Source organism: Ursus americanus, chromosome 21 (genome assembly GCF_024610735.1).
Source record: "Ursus americanus isolate L20-20 chromosome 21, mUrsAme1.1.p, whole genome shotgun sequence".
In the NCBI taxonomy this organism is placed as follows: domain Eukaryota; kingdom Metazoa; phylum Chordata; class Mammalia; order Carnivora; family Ursidae; genus Ursus; species Ursus americanus.
The window spans coordinates 45,258,194-45,277,170 of record NC_142147.1 but is presented as its reverse complement, the minus strand read 5'-3'; the positions used below and the strand labels follow the sequence as shown (position 1 = coordinate 45,277,170).

General features: G+C 44.6%; 1 long non-coding RNA gene across 1 annotated transcript; it reads left to right on the top strand.

Annotated features, from left to right (window-relative positions):
• Positions 1-1,046: 1,046 nt before the first annotated feature.
• LOC148108270 (uncharacterized) lies at positions 1,047-17,865 on the top strand. The gene is made up of 6 exons (XR_015720858.1): positions 1,047-2,348; positions 3,146-3,227; positions 6,785-6,982; positions 14,772-14,872; positions 15,576-15,655; positions 17,587-17,865. It is a non-coding gene; the product is annotated as an uncharacterized LOC148108270 (long non-coding RNA).
• Positions 17,866-18,977: the final 1,112 nt, after the last annotated feature.

The following is an 18,977-nucleotide window of genomic DNA, read 5'->3' as shown; positions in this document are numbered from 1 at the left end:
CAGCAGGATCCAAGAGTCCGCACCTGCCCCAGGCTTTGACCCGCCACTGCTTTGAACTCTGGTGCCCAGAATCCCCACTGGGACCTCAACGCAAGGTCAGGATCAGTGTCACTGACCCTCTGTGGTTGGGAAAGGGGTAGAAGTCCAGAGGCACGTTTAAGTGGAACCTTTCTTAGTAAAGAAGAGTAACTTGTGGTCTCTGTGGCAGAGGGCCTGGGCAGGACTTGGAAATGGTAATGAGAAGCATCCATATGGTGCCAAATAGTCCCAACTGTCTCAAGGGGTGTCATTGACAGAAAGCCTCACCGGTCCTACCCAGATCCTTGGGGGAGCTCAGTAGGTTCATCATTTCCATTGTTGCTGTTAGTAGTAGTGCTACTAATGTTCCCCCCTTGGTATGTGAGAATACTGAGGACAGACAACAGAGGGAGGGAGGGGCTCCTGTGTCTCCCGCTCTGCATGCTTACTCCCCCTTTCTGGGGCTGGGTTTCCCCGAGTGGAAAGGGAGAACTTGAGGGCAGGAGGTGGAGTGCGAGGGTGCGGAAGGTCCCTTTGGGGTGATTCCGGGTTCAGCAGGGCTGCTGGCAGCACACAGAGGGAGCGACGGTGGGAGACGGTTGGGAAAAGTCCCAAGTGGGGAGAGAGCCAGGCCCTGGAGGCTGAAAATGGGAATAGGGAAAGATGGTGTCCTTCCTGCTGTCCTTCCCTCAGTGACCTTCTTCCTTAATAACAGGGCGCTGGCCTTTGGTGAGCACTAATTGTGAAGAGCCAGTGTGTGGACATGTGATCTCATGGGATCCTTCTAGCCGGGGGGCTCCATTCATAGCATCTTCCATCTGCTGTCCAGAAGAGCAAGCCTCCCTACTGCTCGAGGTCACCCAGGTAGCAGGTAGGGAGCTGCGATATGAACCCTGTCCTCTCCTTCCTCCACTGACTGGCCTAGCCCATATTGACAGCCAAGTGGAGACCAAGTTTAGCAAGTGGTGTGGGATTGGCATTGTCAGAGGTACGCTAGCAACTTCTGCCATTGGCATCAGCTCGCCCCTGCTCGACACTGGGGCTGACAGCAAGTTGAGACTGAACTTGATGCCAGGAGAACACTCACAGAGCCACCTCTGCTGCCAGGAGGGTCTGAGAGGAGGCTGCGGTGGCGACTGGGGCTGGCTTCAGGGGGTCATAAGGGTGGCACCCTGTAGCTCTAAGGTGGTCCCAGCCAGCTCTGACATGAGCAGCATGTGGGTGCTGGATTGGTCTTCCATGGTCCTGATAGGGGCCCCGATGGGCAGAGGCAGCATCTGACAGTTGGAAACCTCCCCCCATTTGCTCAGATGCCAGCTCTAACTTTGGACAAGTGCAGTGGGTGAGGTTAGCACTCTCAGGACAGGCACGTTGCTCAAAGTGTTCTAGTCCTCTGAGCTGGAATTCTGTGGGGAGGGAACAAACAGCAGAGAACAAAGCAGAGAGGAAAGTTGTTTATTGGTTTTAAAGGGAGCAGAGGAGGGAAATATTAGCACAGGCTTGGCAGGTATCAGTCCCCTTAATCCCAAACACCAGCCTACACCTGGGCTGGCTGCAAGCCTGGGCCCCCCCTTCCCCTTGCTGTTCCTTGGCAAGGAGGGAGGTAGAATTTCAAGAGTTTGTTTGTCAGCAAAGTTGGCACTAGCCAGGGCACTGAGTGTTCAAACAGCCTGTCGTGACCTGGGGAGGAGCAGGGAATATGGCCAACAAAAGTGCTTGGCAACAGAGAGGTCAAGTGTGCTTGGCCTCGCTGGTAACCCTGGAACGTGGAGTGAGGCCAACTTCTGTCATCACATGCCTTCTCCCCCAAGGGCTGGAGAGTGCAAGGCCAGTGTGCAAGTGCCTGGGCAACAGATGAGTTAGGGGCATGCCCAGGAAAATCTCTTTCCCGCCCTGGGACTCAGTTTCCCTTTCCAGACAATGGTACAGCAGTTAAGAGCACAGTTAAGGCATGGATTGGAATACCTTATTGCTTCTTTGTTGTGGGACCTTGAACAGGTCATCTCGCTTCTCTGATCCTCCTGGGGCCAATGACAGGTTGTATCTCTTAGCCTATTATGGGAGAAGTCATCGATTAATGGGTTTGAAGTGCACGGCAGTAAGTGCCAAAAAAATAGTAGCTGTTCCTATTAATCTGCAGGATCAGGATATGAGTAAGGGATTCTCTAAATTCCCCTTTCAGATATTATATTCTCTGGTCTAAAGTACCAAATACATTTTCTTCGGGAAAGGAGATAGGGAGAGGAAGCCTGTGGGAACCTGACTGCCCTTCCTTCTTTGGCACAGCTGAGCCTTCCCCCTGGAGCTGCGAATGGAACATTGACTTGGAGGTGGCCTTCTGGAGGGACGGTGCAGTAGGCACTGTGTGAGGAGGGTGGATCAGGGGTAAACCCTCAGGTTGTTTTGGGGTGGGGAGGCATGGCCCCGCACAGCACCTTGCCCAACATCTGTTTCTCCCCTTGTGTCTGTCTGTCTTATTTTTGTCTTCCCTGCAAGTCAGCCTGTCCTTCAACCCTCTTGTGTGTTTCTGGATCTTTCTGTTCATGCCAGTGTGTGCAGTGGGTTCTCCTAGATGCCTCTGTTGCACATCTTCTTATTTATACATCTGTATACGTGTGTCATTCCGGGCAGGTGCATGGGGTCTCTGCATGTCTGAGCTCATGTGTATCAGTGTGTCCGTGTTGGTACATGTATTTATGAACACACCTGTCTGTGGAGTGTCTGTGTGTGCAGAAGTTGGTGTCCGTACCTGTTTGTGTCTAGATATGTACGTCTGTGGGAGCACATGACAGGGGGTGTGTGTGCAGGCCAGTGTGCCCGAATGCACACCAGCCTCTTTGTGTTGGCGGGCAGCTGAGTACATGCTTTGGAGCATGCCTGTTGGAGGACGTCTACATGAGTGTCTGTGTGTCCACCCTGACGTCTGACTGTATATTCACACGTATGTGACCATGTACGGGTGTGTGGATGGACATTTTGTGTGTGCATTCTGGCATTGTGTGTAGGCATGTGGGCCATGCTGTGTACACATGGCTGAGATCTGCTTGTGCCTGTTTGCTTTCAAACACAACCCTGGCCCAGCTCCACTTCCCTTCTTAAAAACACAAGTATTTCCCTTATTTTTCAGGGTATTGCATCCCTCAGTTTTCAAGGGTCACACGAGGCCAAAAACCCCGCATGGGATAGGTGTGTCCTGAGAGCATTCGGAGGTGGGTCAACTCCTACTGGATCAACTCAAACATCCACTCATAAAATTCTCTCCCATAGTGTCCCCCAGCCCCCTAACCCACTCAGCACCTTTAAGACAGTCATCCAGCCAGTGCTCAGTCAACCTGCCAGTCCGTCCCAGCCTGTGCTGAGGGATGCTGAGGACGCAGTGGTGACCCTGGGCGCTGCCTTCATGAAGCTCTCAGTCCACAGGGCAGACGGAGCAGCCACAAGTCAGTGAAGCTCAGAATGCACAGGGCTGGTATGAGAAGGCACAGGCAGAGGGGTGGGCGGGGGGGGGGATAGGGGGCACAGGTGTCTGTAGGGGCCCAGAGATAGCCCTGCTTCAACCTTGTAAGTTCAGGCTGAGCCACTAGAGGGCTAAGGAGGGATTTTTCCAAGGCAGGATGGGGACAGCAGGGAGGGAGAAATCTGGGCAGAGAAATCCCAGTGCCAAGCATAGTCGGGTGCTGTTAGAGTGAAAGGAACTGGGCCATGGGCACTGATGAGGCTGTAGCCATCAGCAGGAGTCAGACCTGCTGGACCTGGTGGGACTGGGTGGGGAGTGTGGACTCTGTCCTAAGATGATGGGGAGCCCCAGAAAGATCTTAAGCAGGGGAACCAAATGGCCAAATTTGTGTTTCAGAGAGATCGTTCAGATTTTTGGAGGAAGATGAGACTAGAGGTCCAGAGACAGGGAAGTGGCTTCTGTAGGCTTAAGGGGACAGAGGACAGGGCCATGAGCATGGAGAGGAGGCATGTGTTGGAGGAAGATATAGAAAGAAGAACCAGTTCTTACTTGGGTATGTGTTGGCTGTGTGGGGTAAGGTGAGGAGGAGCCCAGTGTGGGGGTAGATGGCAGTGTCATGTACTGGTTTGGGGACACAGATCAGGAGCAGGTCTGAGGAAGGAGATAATGAGTTCCACTTTGGACATATTGGGAACCAGGCACAATCCCTGCTTAAGGGATTTCTTAGACTAGAGGGAGAGCAGACCCAAATAAACTAAAGTCCTCAGTGATCCTGTTAGTATTCATTGATAATTATGGGCAATAATTTGGTACTTGAAGCTGAGGATTGGGAGGGCTTCCTAGAGACTGTCATTTGAACTGGGTCTTGCAGGATAAGCTCACAGGTTGGGGAGGAGAGGAGGGCAGGGCAGAGAGAGCCTCACAAGCCAGGTTTGGACATGTGAGATGAGGGGACACAGCAGACATGTGACTGCTACACCCCCTGCTCCCTCTGCCAACCTCATCAATCAACTTGCTGTCCTCTACCCCCTAGCCTGACGCAAAACTCTCTAAAAAAACTGGCTCATGCCCACAAGTGTGGCTGAAATCTATGACCCTCTCCCAAATGAGAATGTTTTTTTTAATTGAAGTGAAGGGGCACCTGGCTGGCTCAGTCAGTAGGGCATGCAACTCTTGATCTTGGGGTTGTGAGTTCAAGCCCCACATTGAGCATACAGTTTAAATAAATAAATACATAAATTTCAAAAAATAAATCAAGAAACTGAGAGCTTCAGAGGGGAGGGGGGTGGGGGATTGGAATAGGCCGGTGATGGGTATTAAGGAGGGCACATATTGCATGGAGCCCTGGGTGTTATATGCAAACAATGAATCATGGAACACTACATCAAAAACTAATAATGTACTGTATGGTGACTAACATAACTTAATAAAAAATTTTTTAAAAAATCAAGAAATACTTATTAAAAAATTACCCTTTTTAATGCAAACAGTTCAGTGGCATTTAGTACATTCACAGACTTGAGAAACCAACCACCTCTAACTACTTTCAGAACATTCCCAAGTGACAATCTTAGGTAAGCCTTCTTGGTTCAAATTTAAATGCTAATACTGCTGGTAATGCTAGCATTCAGTGAGCTTATGATCTTACCGTGTGAAGCTTTTTATGGGCATGATCTTACCGAAGTCTTCACAGCAAGCCTATGAGGCTGGGTTCACCATCCCCAGTTGCAGATGAGTTAAGCAAGGCCCAGAGAGGTGGAAGAGAGTTGTTTTGGGCTCCATGGCTGATCGGGGCAGAACTTGGGCATGGCCTTGTGTTATTGATTCTAGATTTCATGCTCTTAACCACCACGCTGGACTGCCAAGCCCCACCTGTTCTCTTTATGAGCCACCAGAAAATTGTTCCTGATAATCCTGTGGTTCTTGAAAAACTTCCCTGTAAGCCTAACACAGCAGATTCCAAATGTGAAAAAAGAAATAAAAATAAAACATGCCTCTCAATAGGAGGGATATTTGACTTTCTGTTGTGTTTGCGTTCTTTGGAACAATGACCAAAGACCTGGCCAAGCAGTGTCACCTCAGTGGAGAGTGAGTAGAACAAGGGGTTTGGCCAGAGAGTGAAGTGTTTGTATTCGGGTTTCAGATGGCAGCAGGGATCAGGGTGAGCGGCACGAGTGTGGCTGAGATGGGTCAGGGGAAAGCCAAGGAGCAGAAGAAAGTCAAGGTTCTTTCTGTCTGGTTGTTGGGACAGCTCATGCTCATGCCAGTGGTGTGCCTTCTTGCAGGAGCAGGGCAGGTCTTGGAGGAGAGAGAGGGAGGAAGTTTGACAGAAGACAGGGACGAAGGAGAGACTCCAAAAAGGAAGGGTTTTCTTAAGAAGGTGTGGGGGGTCATACTCTAGAAGTGCTCTGGGGCGTTTCTGTCTCTGGTAATGGTTGAGTAGCTCCTACTGGATCAAGCATCTTGAAAATAACAGCTCTCGACTCAGAATAAAATCTTTTAAAGAAAGGGGTGCCTGGGTGGCAAAGTTGGTTAAGTGTCTGCCTGAGGTTCAGGTCATGATCCCAGGGTCCTTGGATCGAGCCGTGTGTCCAACTCCTTGCTCAGCAGGGATCCTGATTCTCCCTTTCCCCCTGCTTCCGCCTGTTCTTCCCTCTCCACCCTCTCCTCCCTCTCCTCTCTGCTCATGCTCTCTCTCTCTCTCTCTCTCATATAAATAAATAAAATATTTTTTTAAATATTTTATTTATTTATGTGACAGAGAGACAGCCAGCGAGAGAGGGAACACAGCAGGGGAGAGGGAGAGGAAGAAGCAGGCTCCCAGCCCAGGAGCCTGATGTGGGACTCGATCCCGGAATGCCAGGATCACGCCCTGAGCCAAAGGCGGACGCTTAACGACTGCCCTACCCAGGCGCCCCAATAAATAAAATATTTAAAAAAAAAAAAAAGAAGTTTCATACTTTGCTGTTGGGGATGCATAGTCATACAATCCCTTCAGGAAACTGGCAGTTTACTAAAACTGAACATATGCTTAACCAATGAGGAAGCAAAATCTTGGTATATATGCAGGAGTGATGAGTGCATGTCCCACAAAAGGTAAGTACTAGAATGTTCACAACAGAGTTGGTCAAAATAGCCAAACACTGGAAACAACCCAAATGTCCATCAGCTGTAGAGTAGGTAAGTAAATAATAGCCTATTCATACAATGACAGTCTGCATAGCAATTTATTTATTTATTTATTTATTTATTTATTTATTTATTTATTTATTTATTTATTTTAAAGATTTTATTTTATTTATTTGACAGAGACAGCCAGCAAGAGAGGGAACACAAGCAGGGGGAGTGGGAGAGGAAGAAGCAGGCTCCTAGTGGAGGAGCCCGATGTGGGGCTCGATCCCAGAACGCTGGGATCACGCCCTGAGCCGAAGGCAGACTTAACGACTGCGCCACCCAGGCACCCCTGCATAGCAATTTAAAAAGGAACAAGTTACAGGTACCTGCAAGGTGAGTGATTATCATAGATGTGAAAAAAAGCCAAACACAGAAGAAAACATACTCTGTGACTCCATTTATGTGAATTTCAAAAACGGGCAAAACACATTTGTGAAGGTCAGGACAGCCGTTGAGTGCGGAGTGAAAACGACTGGATGGGACCCGGAAGAGTCTTCCAAAGTATCAGAAACATTCTGAGTAGTATCTACATGGTCTCATACAAATGTAGAAATTCTTCAAGTCCATTCATTCAATATCCGTGCTCATTACTGCATGTAATTTATAGTTGCCAAAGGAAGAAAAAAGCAAAAAATTGAACAGGAAACAGCAAAATATATACAAGAATGATAGTTTGCTTAAAGTAGATTCCTTTGGGGGCACCTGGCTGGCTCAGTCAGTAGAACATGGGACTTTGATCTCAGGGTGGTGGGTCGGGCATGAAGCCTACTTAAAATAAATAAATAAATAAATAAATTTTAAAGCAGTTTCCTTTGACTGAGGGGTGTTAAAGTTCAGAGGATACATTGGAGCAAGCCGATTTCACTTTATATCGATTTATAGGTTTTGGAATTTGGAACCAAGTGTGTTACTTGTTCAAACAGAGTAAGTTAACAAACCTGAGCAGAGGGTATGTCTGTTTCCAAATGAAGGAAGGAGAAATGATTGGGCCAGCTCCCCAAGAAAAACTGGGCGGGGCTTAGCAGGGTTGCTATAATCACCAGTAATGGTCATGGTGTTCTAATAGTCTTTAGGTTCTATTTGAAGGGCTTCACATTTAGTGACTCACTTAATCCTCTCAACAATCCTTTGAAGCAGATACAATTATTACATCCATCTTACAGATAATCAAACTACATCCCAGCTAAGCTGAGTCATTTGCCCAAGAGAGAGCAGAGAACAAGAGGCAGACGTGGGATTTGAGGCCAGACAGCTTGATCTCAGAGCTGTGCACTTAACTATGGTGTTACACTGCCTCTCTTGACAAGCACCATATATATATATATTACATATATATATATATATATATGTATATATGTATATATGTGTATATATATATATATATATATATATATATATATATATATATATAATCCCAAAAATGAGCTTCTAGGATTATGGCTCTTCTGCTACATGTCACATGTTCAGATGTGGTTCCCCAGTTATGATGAGTGAAGTTGAAGTCTCTTCCAGCTTCTACCTTGCGCTCTGCCTGGACCAGTTCCTTTTCCATCAACATGTATGCAAGGTGACCTACTACAGGTCACTTCTGCCCTCAAAGTAAGAGTCCCGCTAGGGTCCTTGGAGTCTTTTTGTGGCATCAGACTTAAACCAGACACATCCCAATCTATGAGAGGGGCTCTAAGAAAAATGAGCTTCGGGGCACCTGGATGGCTCAGTCGGTTAGGCGTCTGCCTTCAGCTCAGGACATGATCCTGGAGTCCTGGGATTGATCCCTGTGTCAGGCTCCTTGCTCAGCAGGGAGCCTGCTTCTCCCTCTTCCTGCCACTCCCCTACTTGTGCGCTCACTCTCTCTGTCTGACAAATAAATAAATAAAATCTTTTTTAAAAAGAAAAAAAGAAAGAAAAATGAGCTTTGAAAGAGGAAATGTTAGAATGTCCTAGCAGGTTCCTTGACCCCTAGATAAATTTATCTCACTCTAACCCAGAGACCAGCTCTCCACTGAAGAAGAGATTTGCCCTGGACACATTTTATCCCTTATCAATATCCCTTCCTTTGAGAACAGTGCCTCCTCCATTGCATTGAAAACTTGCTCAAGTTCATGTGTGGTTTGGGGTGGAGAAGGTAGCGGTGGGATCATGATGCAGGCACAACCAATCACAGAACACCACTCCTTGCCACCACCATGATTTCATAAGATATGGCCACATGACCACTTGGATTTCTTCCTGAAACTTCTACTCAAGCTACTGGAGAAAGAGTTGTCCCTTCTCTAAAAATTAGAACTATAAATATAACTTATCAGTCAGCTTAGACTAAGTTATACGGCACTAAGGAATGATTCAGCAAGGATACAGTACTCACGAAAAATCATGCTTGTTGCTAATTAGCTATGGATTTACTTCATGTGTTCTTTGTTGCTGGACCAATGCTGAAGAGGGAGCATCTACCTGGGATAGGCCAGTACCATGCGAAGGAAGAAAAGTAGCAAAGCAATTAGATGATCCTTAAATTTTATGCTTACCAGCTCATTTTCAATCACAGTTTATTCCCCAAAGCAAGTTAAATGGGCAAAATGCCCAGTAGGGAAGGAATATAATCTTCCAAAGACAAGGTAGGCCTAAGACTGTCAAAGACCATCTTACAACCACTTGGGGGAAATCCTAAAAGAGAACAAAGTCATACATAGACCAGTAGATCCAAAAGATGCAGTTATGAGAAGACTCATCTGAGCACCTGAATCCAAACTCAGGGTGAGTTAACAAATTACCATTTTTGCTAAAGTTGGGCTCAACTGAGTCTCTACTACTTGGGACAGAAGAGTCCTGACCCAAGGCTATTGGAGAGGCTTTTGTTTATCCCAGTCCTACACCTCTTCCAGGGATTTGAGGGATAATGCAACTCAAACTGGAATCTGTTCTAACATGAACAGGTATGACCACGAAGATACCTAGAAGCAAACAATTTCTCTTCTTCATTCTCCCTAACGAGCCACGCCTTGATGCACGGATCCAAAGCTGTAGAGTAAGAACTTGAGAATCACTCACTCTCTAAATCTTAGCATCACTCATATTGAGAGACTACATCTGAAGATCCCCTAGAATGGCAGATCTCTATTTGAAGAAGTTGGTATTTCTTCCCAACACCCATCAAAAATCCCTCCCACCATTGCACAACGAAGAAGGTGGCTACATTTGGCTTGGTTCTGTAAACGGAGGGCTCATTCCAGAGAAGGACGTGGGACTGGCTGATTAGTAGGCAAGTGAGGATGGATGGGAAGAGGGAAGAACAATTAATCCTATAATCGCAGAGCTAACAGAGAAGGTAGGTGTGACCATATGTCAGCAGAGGTGCTGAGCTGAATCATCTTCGAGCCAACAATTCCCCCCTGCTCTCCCTTGACCAAACTGTTGCCGTGCCCAGCTCAAGAATTTCGAAAGGTGACTCCCCATTTAGTGAAAATCTCAATTCATGACATTAGTTGGAAGGTTAAACAGCTCTAAGAGGTCTAGAGGTGGGGGAGGCGGAAGAGATGGCTTCTAGCCCAGGACCTGTCACCTCACCCTATACTATCCTAGCTCCCACAGTTGGCCACTGTTTTCCCCTTCTATGAAATGGGGATGGTGATGACCTCTGCCTCCTCACTCAAAAGTCTCACTTTTAGGTCAAAATGGAAACCAGATGGTAAAGGGCTTGGAAAACTGCCAGTGGCTGCAGGGATAGGAGCAATTAACAAGTGCTGAGCGCCTTCCATCAAGCACTGCCTTTTCTATGTGCTTAATCCTTACAGCCCCCAAAGGGAGATATGGTGATTACTCCCATTTTACAATAACATGAATAACATGAAGCAGGAGGTGCCTGGGTGACTCAGTCCGTTAAGCATCTGCTTTGGCTCAGGCCATGATCCCAGTGTCCTGGGATTGAGTCTGCATTGTCTCCCTGCTCAGGGGGAGTCTGCTTTTGCCCCTCCCCCCTGCTCATACTCTCTCTCTCTTTCTCTCTGTCTTAAAGAAATAAATAAAATCTTAAAAAAGAGAAAATCTTAAAAACATTAAAAAACAAAAAACAATAACATGTAGCAAAAAGAGATTAAGTAACTTGCCCGTGTCATACAAGACAGTCTGGATTCAGGGTGCTTGCTCTTGTACACCATACTATCTTAGGGATTCAGACTCAACACCGGTTATCTGTTGGGTCATATATGTCTCAGCAACCCAGCTTCCTTCATCCAGAGCCCTTTGACCTGATAATCAAATATCATCTACACCTGTCCTAAAAAATAGCAATCAGATAATAATAAACAACAATTGTTGAGTGACTGTTTTGTTTAGCCATATAATAATAATGATAAGGGTTAACATTTATTGAGCCTGTCAGTAGACATGATAACCATTTCTCTTGGGTGGTGTCACGCATTTTCACAACAAATTCGAGAGGAAGGGATGGTATCAGTGGTATACTGGGAAGTGTCTAACAGCTGGCTCTCTGCAGTTGGGGTGGGGGGATGCTCTGAATTCTAGCTGATTTCAAGCTATTAACTCAACATAAAGTCACTAAGCAGCAGAATTGTGAAGAGATGCGCAGTGGCTCTCGTGAATTGGTACTGGCCTATTCCAGCACACCACTAGTTTATGTTCATTTTACAAAAAGAAAAAGTAAGATTTCAGTAGGTGAAATGATTTGCTTAAACTCACAGAACAAGTAAATGGTGAATTGGGTATTTGAACCAAAGCAGTTTAGATGCAAAGCCAAGACTCTTAATTGCTGTCCTGTACTGTCTTTCTGGGCTGGGTTCCTCCTTGGACCACAGAAAATTCATAAAGATTATCCACTAGGAGGAATTAGCAGATTTATTCCCTGGAGAAACAGTTCCTCACTTGCTAGTGTCCCCTAGCAGAGACTAAAGTCCTGATTATAGAATATTAAATGGGCACATAATCTTTACTATCATGAGCTGATTAAAAATTTATTTATTTATTTTTGGGGCGCCTGGGTGGCACAGCGGTTAAGCGTCTGCCTTCGGCTCAGGGCGTGATCCCGGCATTATGGGATCGAGCCCCACATCAGGCTCCTCCGCTATGAGCCTGCTTCTTTCTCTCCCACTCCCCCTGTTCCCTCTCTCGCTGGCTGTTTCTATCTCTGTCGAATAAATAAATAAATAATCTTTTTTAAAAATTTATTTATTTATTTTAGAGAGAGAGCGTGTGCGAGAAGGGGGAGGGGCAGAGGGAGAGGGAGAGGGAGACAAGCAGACTCCCTGCTGAGTGGGTAGCCCAATGTGGAGCTCAATCCTAGGACCATGAGATCATGCCCTGAGCCAAAATCAAGAGTCGGACACTTAACCAACTGTGCCACCCAGGTGCCCCGAGCAGAGTATTTTATCTTACCTACCAAACTACAAAGTTGGATGCATGCAGCAATCATCTATTGTCAAGTGGAAATGGTATATGGATATATGAACAAGGTAGTTGTATGAGCAGTTGGCTCAGATTTGGTTGACACCAACTCCTGGTGCATTGTCTTCTCTTTCCATTTACAACTTTGGCTTCATGGGGAGGTTTCTTATGATCAGTTGATCAAAGACAAAACAAAAACAAAAAACCCTCAGGCTTGGTTTACATATGTTTCTAAATGTTATGCTGACACCAACTGGAAATGGACTGCTTGCTGAAGCATTAAAATTCAGTTAGGGCCACTCCTGAAAGGAAGTGAATAAGTGAGAACTCCCAGTAGTATATTTGACCCGACTGGGAGATATCCAGACGTAGGAATATATAGTAACTTGTGAGAAGCCATGGATCCTTTAGCCAAGTGCTCAGGGACTTTGAAGAAAAAAGATTGATGAAAAGCAGATCTGGGGAAGAGGCATTTGGACAGACCTCTCAGAATGGCCTTAGACGTTTTGGGTGTTGTTGTTGTTGTTGTTGTTTCTGATATGAATATTCAGTAAGGCACATCCAATATGGAGTTTGTGCTCAGTAATCACATGTACAGGGTGATCCATACTGTGGATTTCACTCATTCTCCACCTCCAGCCACCTAAGTGCTTCCTCAGTTGGCCCATATATAAAACAGTGTCAAGAGTGAGGACTGTGGGGGCGCCTGGGTAGCGCAGTCGTTAAGCGTCTTCCTTCGGCTCAGGGCGTGATCCCGGCGTTCCGGGATCGAGTCCCACATCGATCGAGTCCCACATCGGGCTCCTCGGCTGGGAGCCTGCTTCTTTCTCTCCCACTCCTCCTGCTTGTCTTCCCTCTCTCGCTGGCTGTCTCTCTGTCACATAAATAAAATAAAATCTTTAAAAAAAAAAAAGAGTGAGGACTGTGCATGAGCTGAACAACACAGACTTAAGTTCAGCAAGGCTAACTTCCTTACCTCCAATGCTAAGAGCCTGCCACCAGCAGAGACCAAAGTAGCTACTTTGAGTAAGTGACTGATACATGATCCTATTTCTCCTACAGGATTCAAGAATCAGTGGTGGAATGGGGCATGGCACGTTTCATTAATAACTCACTTGCAGGATTTTTTCTCCCTGCAATTTTAAGCTCTGCAATTTGGGAGGTCTTACTTCCCAAAAGAAAAAAACTTTCAACAGAGCACCCGGCACTGATTCAATTGAAAGGGAAGTGAAGATTGCATCTCAACATTTTGGGCTTCTTATCCTACTGTACTAATGGGCAAAGAAACACTATTAGATGGGATGGGTGATCTCAATTAGGAAGGAAAGATTGGGTTGCTGATACACAAGTGGGGCATAAAGAAACATATCTGGCACTTAGATGAGTCTCTGGGTACTTCTCAAGACTTCTATGTCCAATAAGAAAGGTTCGTGGAAAATTACAACAACTGCAAAAAAATCAAGCTATTGAAGATTTAGATAATTCAGATACAACGTTTTGGGTCACATCACCCGTAAATGACCCAAACCGGCTAAGGTCCTCGTTAAGAGGAAAAGAACATGCAATTTGGTAGTGGTAGAAGAAAATATAAATATCAGGGCCAGGAGGATATGGTGGTGAGGATAAGGTGCCAAGGCACCATGGTTTCCATGCATGGGGAAAATGTTGAATTTTACCAAACTTGGGTGGGATGTTTCTGAGATGGCAGGAGTTCCATGCTGGGGAGACCTAGCTGGGATAGCAAAATGGATCATGGTGGGACAGGCAAACTGATGACTTTGGGGCCCTTGATTCCTTACGACTATTATTCTCATTTTGCTGGTGAGGAAATGGAGTCTCAGAGCCTTTGAATGACATGGCCACGATTACACAGCTAAAAGGTAGCCATACCCAGACTTGAATCAGATCTTTTTGGCTCTTTCTTGCCCTTTCTTGTTCTACACACAGGCTAAAGAAAAGTCAAGTATGAAGTAACTTAACCTTCAGAGCCCTGTGTGTTTCATAATACCATAGTTATCCAGTTCCGAATGTTTTCAGATTTGTGTGAACAGCTCAGGTTCCAGTTTGGGATGCTTTCCATGGGGGAGGGATGGGAGGGTACGAGGAAACCCCAAATCCACGTGTCTTGTTTCATAACGAGCACATTAATAACAAGTGCCTGTTCAGACTGTAACCATCCACGTGCACTGTCTCTTGGCAAGAAGCTGAAAACTTTTGACTCACACACTCTTCGACGTATGGCATAAAGATTCATGAAATCTGGAAACAACACTCTGAGTACCAAAGACTTGAAATATTATAATCATCGTACACAGAATCATAGTCCGTTAAAAATAAAAATGTTCTAATATGAACCTTCAAAAATTTCTCTTAACTACTGTGATCAGAGATTCCAAGATGAAAAACAAACACATTCACACACCTCATTTATTCAATTTATTATTCCAGATACCTGCCTATCATTAACCAGAAATCTGGTATCCCTATCTTGAGAATTCTTAGTAGCCTCCAGGACAGTTCTCCAAACATTTCGGATTATGGATTTAGTCTAAACCAGCAACTGTGGAGCTGTGGATTGGTACAACCCCTGAGCACGGTTTAACTATATCAGCCAAAATTATAAAGATATATGTATTATTTGACTCAGCAATTCCTCATCTAATAGTTACCCTATAGATTTACCCAAATGTGTGCAAAGTGACCTATGTGCATCTATGTGTTGCAGCTTTGTGTCATAGTGAAAGATTGGAAATAACTGTAGTCCAATGACCAACCACACAAAACAGCCATACAATGGAATGCTGTGTCAGGATCCCAGCAGGAAAGGTGAGTCACACACAAATGGAATCATTTGGAGTTTAATGAAAGGACTATTTACAAAACTGAGGGAAATCCAGCAAGGGGCACTGGAATACCTGTAAACTAGCCACCATGAGGCTGCCCTGCATCCTTGAAGGTGCAAAGGCAGGGAGCAGTTGCTGGAACCCGACGAGACCTATAGGTACAAAGAAGGCCAACAGGAGGCATGGCCAAAGCAAGTTACATGACCAAGCATGTCAGCGGGGACAGGAAAGTGTAATCTTCTCCTAACGAAAGGACCAGTGGGAGGGAAGAAGGCATTTTGAAAATAAAACAATCCACCACTGACAAGGTAAGCCTTAGACTTCCAGCAGCTCTCCTCCCATCGCAGGGATAATGCCTGTCAGATGGTAAAGTCAGAAAGAAGTGGGGCACCTGGGTGGCTTAGTCAGGTAACCATCTGACTATTGATCTCGGCTCAGGTCTCTATCTCAGGGTTGTGAGTTCAAGCCCCACATTGGGCTCCATGCTGGGTGTGGAGCCCACTTAATAAAAGTAGATGGATAGATATATAGATGATAGATAAGGCAAGCAAGGAGTGCAAAGAAGGTGATTCTTCTCTTTGCTTCTGGTACTATTTGCAGGCACACCCATGTTCTCTGTTAACTTTGGGATTTTGGAGATTAACCTTCATTCCTTCCTCTCTGTTGTCTCTCCCTGTGTGTGGCAGTCAGCCGACCTCAAATGCTTCTCCTGAAGGGGCTCTGAGTTAGCAAACAGCTGGTTCCAGCCTCCCCTTCTTCACAAGTGGTGAGTAGGAAGGATTTATGATGACTGGTGGAAAGAAACCTTATTTTCTTAGAAGAGATTTGCTACCAAGGAGAAGCTATGGATGTCATCTGCAAAGATGAATGCAGAAGAATCTTGGAATCTAAATTTTTGGGTGTCCCTGATTCTAAGATTTGGGGAGTCTGAGAGTCTCAGATGCTTATTCTGGTACTAAAATTTGTTTCTAAGTGTCAAGGGATGACTCATCTTGAAGAATTAAAAAATAATGACAAAATAAGTGGCAGATATCAGCGCACTTCCCTTCACAAATTGTATTATCCCAGGATGGCGTGGTGAATGAGAGTGTGGGCTCAAGAGGCAGGCTGCACTGAATTTCGCTGTGTCTCAGTTTACTCATCTGTACAATGAAGATAACAGCAGCAACTAACTCTTGGGATTGTTGTAAGGATTCAATCAATTGAAGATTTAAAAGCACTTGGAACAATGCTTTACATGTAGGGAATACTGAGCACATGCTTAATGGTTACTGGAGCCATTGACAGTTTCCAAGCTCCTGGCCATCTGGCTACACTTTGGCTTTTATGGAAGACTTTCAAGGAAGGGAGCAATGGCCATCATCATATCCGAGATTACATAGGGACTTGTGGCAAACCCTGGGCAAGATCCCAACACCCCTGCCTTCCCTAATTCTTCCCTTTCCTACACCCCAGAGATGCCTGAGATTTCAGCTGAGAGCTGAGCTGGGTTTCGCTGTTATGTGGGGAGTGGCCCTTCCAAAGTGTGGAGTGGGGATGGGCTTGGTTTGGACAAGAAAGATCTGGAAAGTTGGTGGTACCTCTCATTCACCACGCCATCCTGGGATAATACTGAGCCAAAGAAATCAGGCATAAAGCACGTTCTGCACAATCCCCTTTATATAAAAAATAAAAGGGGCACCTGGGTGGCTCATTTGGTTAAGCATCTGACACTTGATTTCAGTTCAGGTCATGATCTCAGGATCCTAAGATTGAGCCCCAGGTCAGGGTATGTGCTCAGAGGGGAGTCAGCTTGAGAGTCTCTCCCTCCCTCTTCCTCTGCCCCTCCCCCAGCTTGCACTATAAGTAAATAAATAAATAGCAAATAAATAAATAAATAATAAAATCTTTAAATAAATAAAAGCTAGTATCTTTTAAAAAATAAAAAAGAAATCTCACAGGGCACAGAAAAGATAAATATCAATGAGTGGGAGAAGACATACCAACCTGATGTCCTCTGAAAGAAAGTGTGGCTACGCATCTATAGTATAAAATTGACATTATGGCAAAAGGAAATGTCCGAAGTACAGAAATAAAAGAAGTAAAACCAATGAATTGTTTAAGTAGCAATTAGTAGAAGTTTATTGTGTACACACCAGAAAGAGTTTGCAAACCAGGAGCATCCAAAACATAGAATGAGGCTCAGGGGCATAGTGCTGCTATAAAACGCTTATACAGGGAGAAAGCAGTGACTATTTATTCTTCACAGTGATTGGTTATAATATTGGCATTTTCTTAAATGAAAGTTTTCTCTTCTTTTAAGATTTTATTTATTTATTTGAGAGAGAAAGAGCACAAGCAGGGGAGGGGCAGAGGGAAAGGGAGAAGCGGACTCCACGCCGAGCAGGGAGCCCTGACATGGGGCTCGATCCCAGGACCTGAAATCATGACCAGAGCCGAAATCAGATGCTCAACTGACTGAGCCACCCAGGCGCCCCTGAGGATTTTCTTAATCATTGATCCATGGTTACCTTATATCAACCTTGGGAAACAGGGCAAGATTTGCACATCATTTCCAGAAGCATAAGCAAGAAATGACCCAGGTCAAGTTAATCTTCCAAAATAAGCTACATGAAGCTTAGTTTTTAATAACTGCACTGGTTTTGTCTGGTCAGGGTGTTTTCAAGGCTGGTCTCTGTTTGTTTTTTATTTTAACAGAATTATTAGGAACAACAGGAACATTGTGATAAAAGGAACAGTGCACCAAGAAAATATACAAATCCTGACATATGACAATATAGCTCTAAATTACAAGATTTTAACTTACCCCAGCAGTAAGTTTGATAAATCAAACAGATAAAAAATTAATAGAGGTGCAGAATATTTGAAAAAGATAATTAGGTTGATCCAATTAACAACTGTAGATCCCTAAACTCTTCATTTGTGAATCCTCATTCCTTTCAATCACATGTGAGGTTTTATAAATATTAGCGACAAACCAGGCCAAGACATAAATGTTTATAAGTATTGAGGAAATAATATCACAGACAATACAGTCTGGTCACAATGGAAAGAAAGAAAGAAGAAAGGAAGAAAGAAAGAAAGAAAGAAAGAAAGAAAGAAAGAAAGAAAGAAAGAAAGAAAGAAAGAAGAAAGAAAGAAAGAAAGAAAGAAAGAAAGAAAGAAAGAGAAAGAGAGAGAAAGAAAGAGAAAGAAAAAGGGGGAAGGAGGGAGGGAAGAAAAGAAAAGAAAAGAAAAGAAAAGAAAAGAAAAGAGAGGGAAAGAAAGGAAGAAAGAGAGACAGAGAGAAAGAGAAATCAACAGTAAAGATGAGATCAAATACCAAAATGCTTAGAAATATTAAAGCATACTGCTCTATAACAGATGAACCAAGTAGAAATCATATTGGAAATTAAAAATATTTACAGCTGAATCTACATCTCAACACTTAGAGGAGGCAGGTAAAGCAGACTTTCAAGAGGAGTGCTTATATGTGAAAACAGGAAAACTGCAAATTAAGGAGTTTAGCATCCAATATAGGTAAATAAAAAAAAAAATAACAGAGCAATCCGTTCTAAAAGGAAAAGGGAAAGAAATAATAAACATGATAGCAGCAATGAGTGAAGCACAAAACAACAGAAACAGTAGAGAGAATCTATGAAATCAAACACTACTCCTTTAAGAAGAAAAAAGTTGTTTAACTTCTTGTAATAAGTGTGGTAAACAGAATTCTAAAAATGATCCCCCAAGGACCAACACCTTCATATAATCTCCTTCCCTTGGGTGTGGGTGGGACATGTGAATAGGATAGGATGTCACTCCCATGACTATGTTACATTATATGACAAAAGGGATTTTGCAGATGTAATTAGAGCACCAAATCCACTGACCTTGAGGTTAATCATAAAGTAAGATCATTCCAGGAGGGCCTGACCCAGCCAAGGGCTGAGCCCTCCAAAGGGGCTGGGGCCTTCCAACCAAGAGCTAGCAAGCAGACCAAATAGTAAACTCCTATAAACCAATCAGAAAAAAAAAAGAAAAGAAAAGAGAAAAGAAAGGAAAAGAAAAGAAAGGAAAGGAAAAGAAAGGAAAGGAAAGGAAAGGAAAGA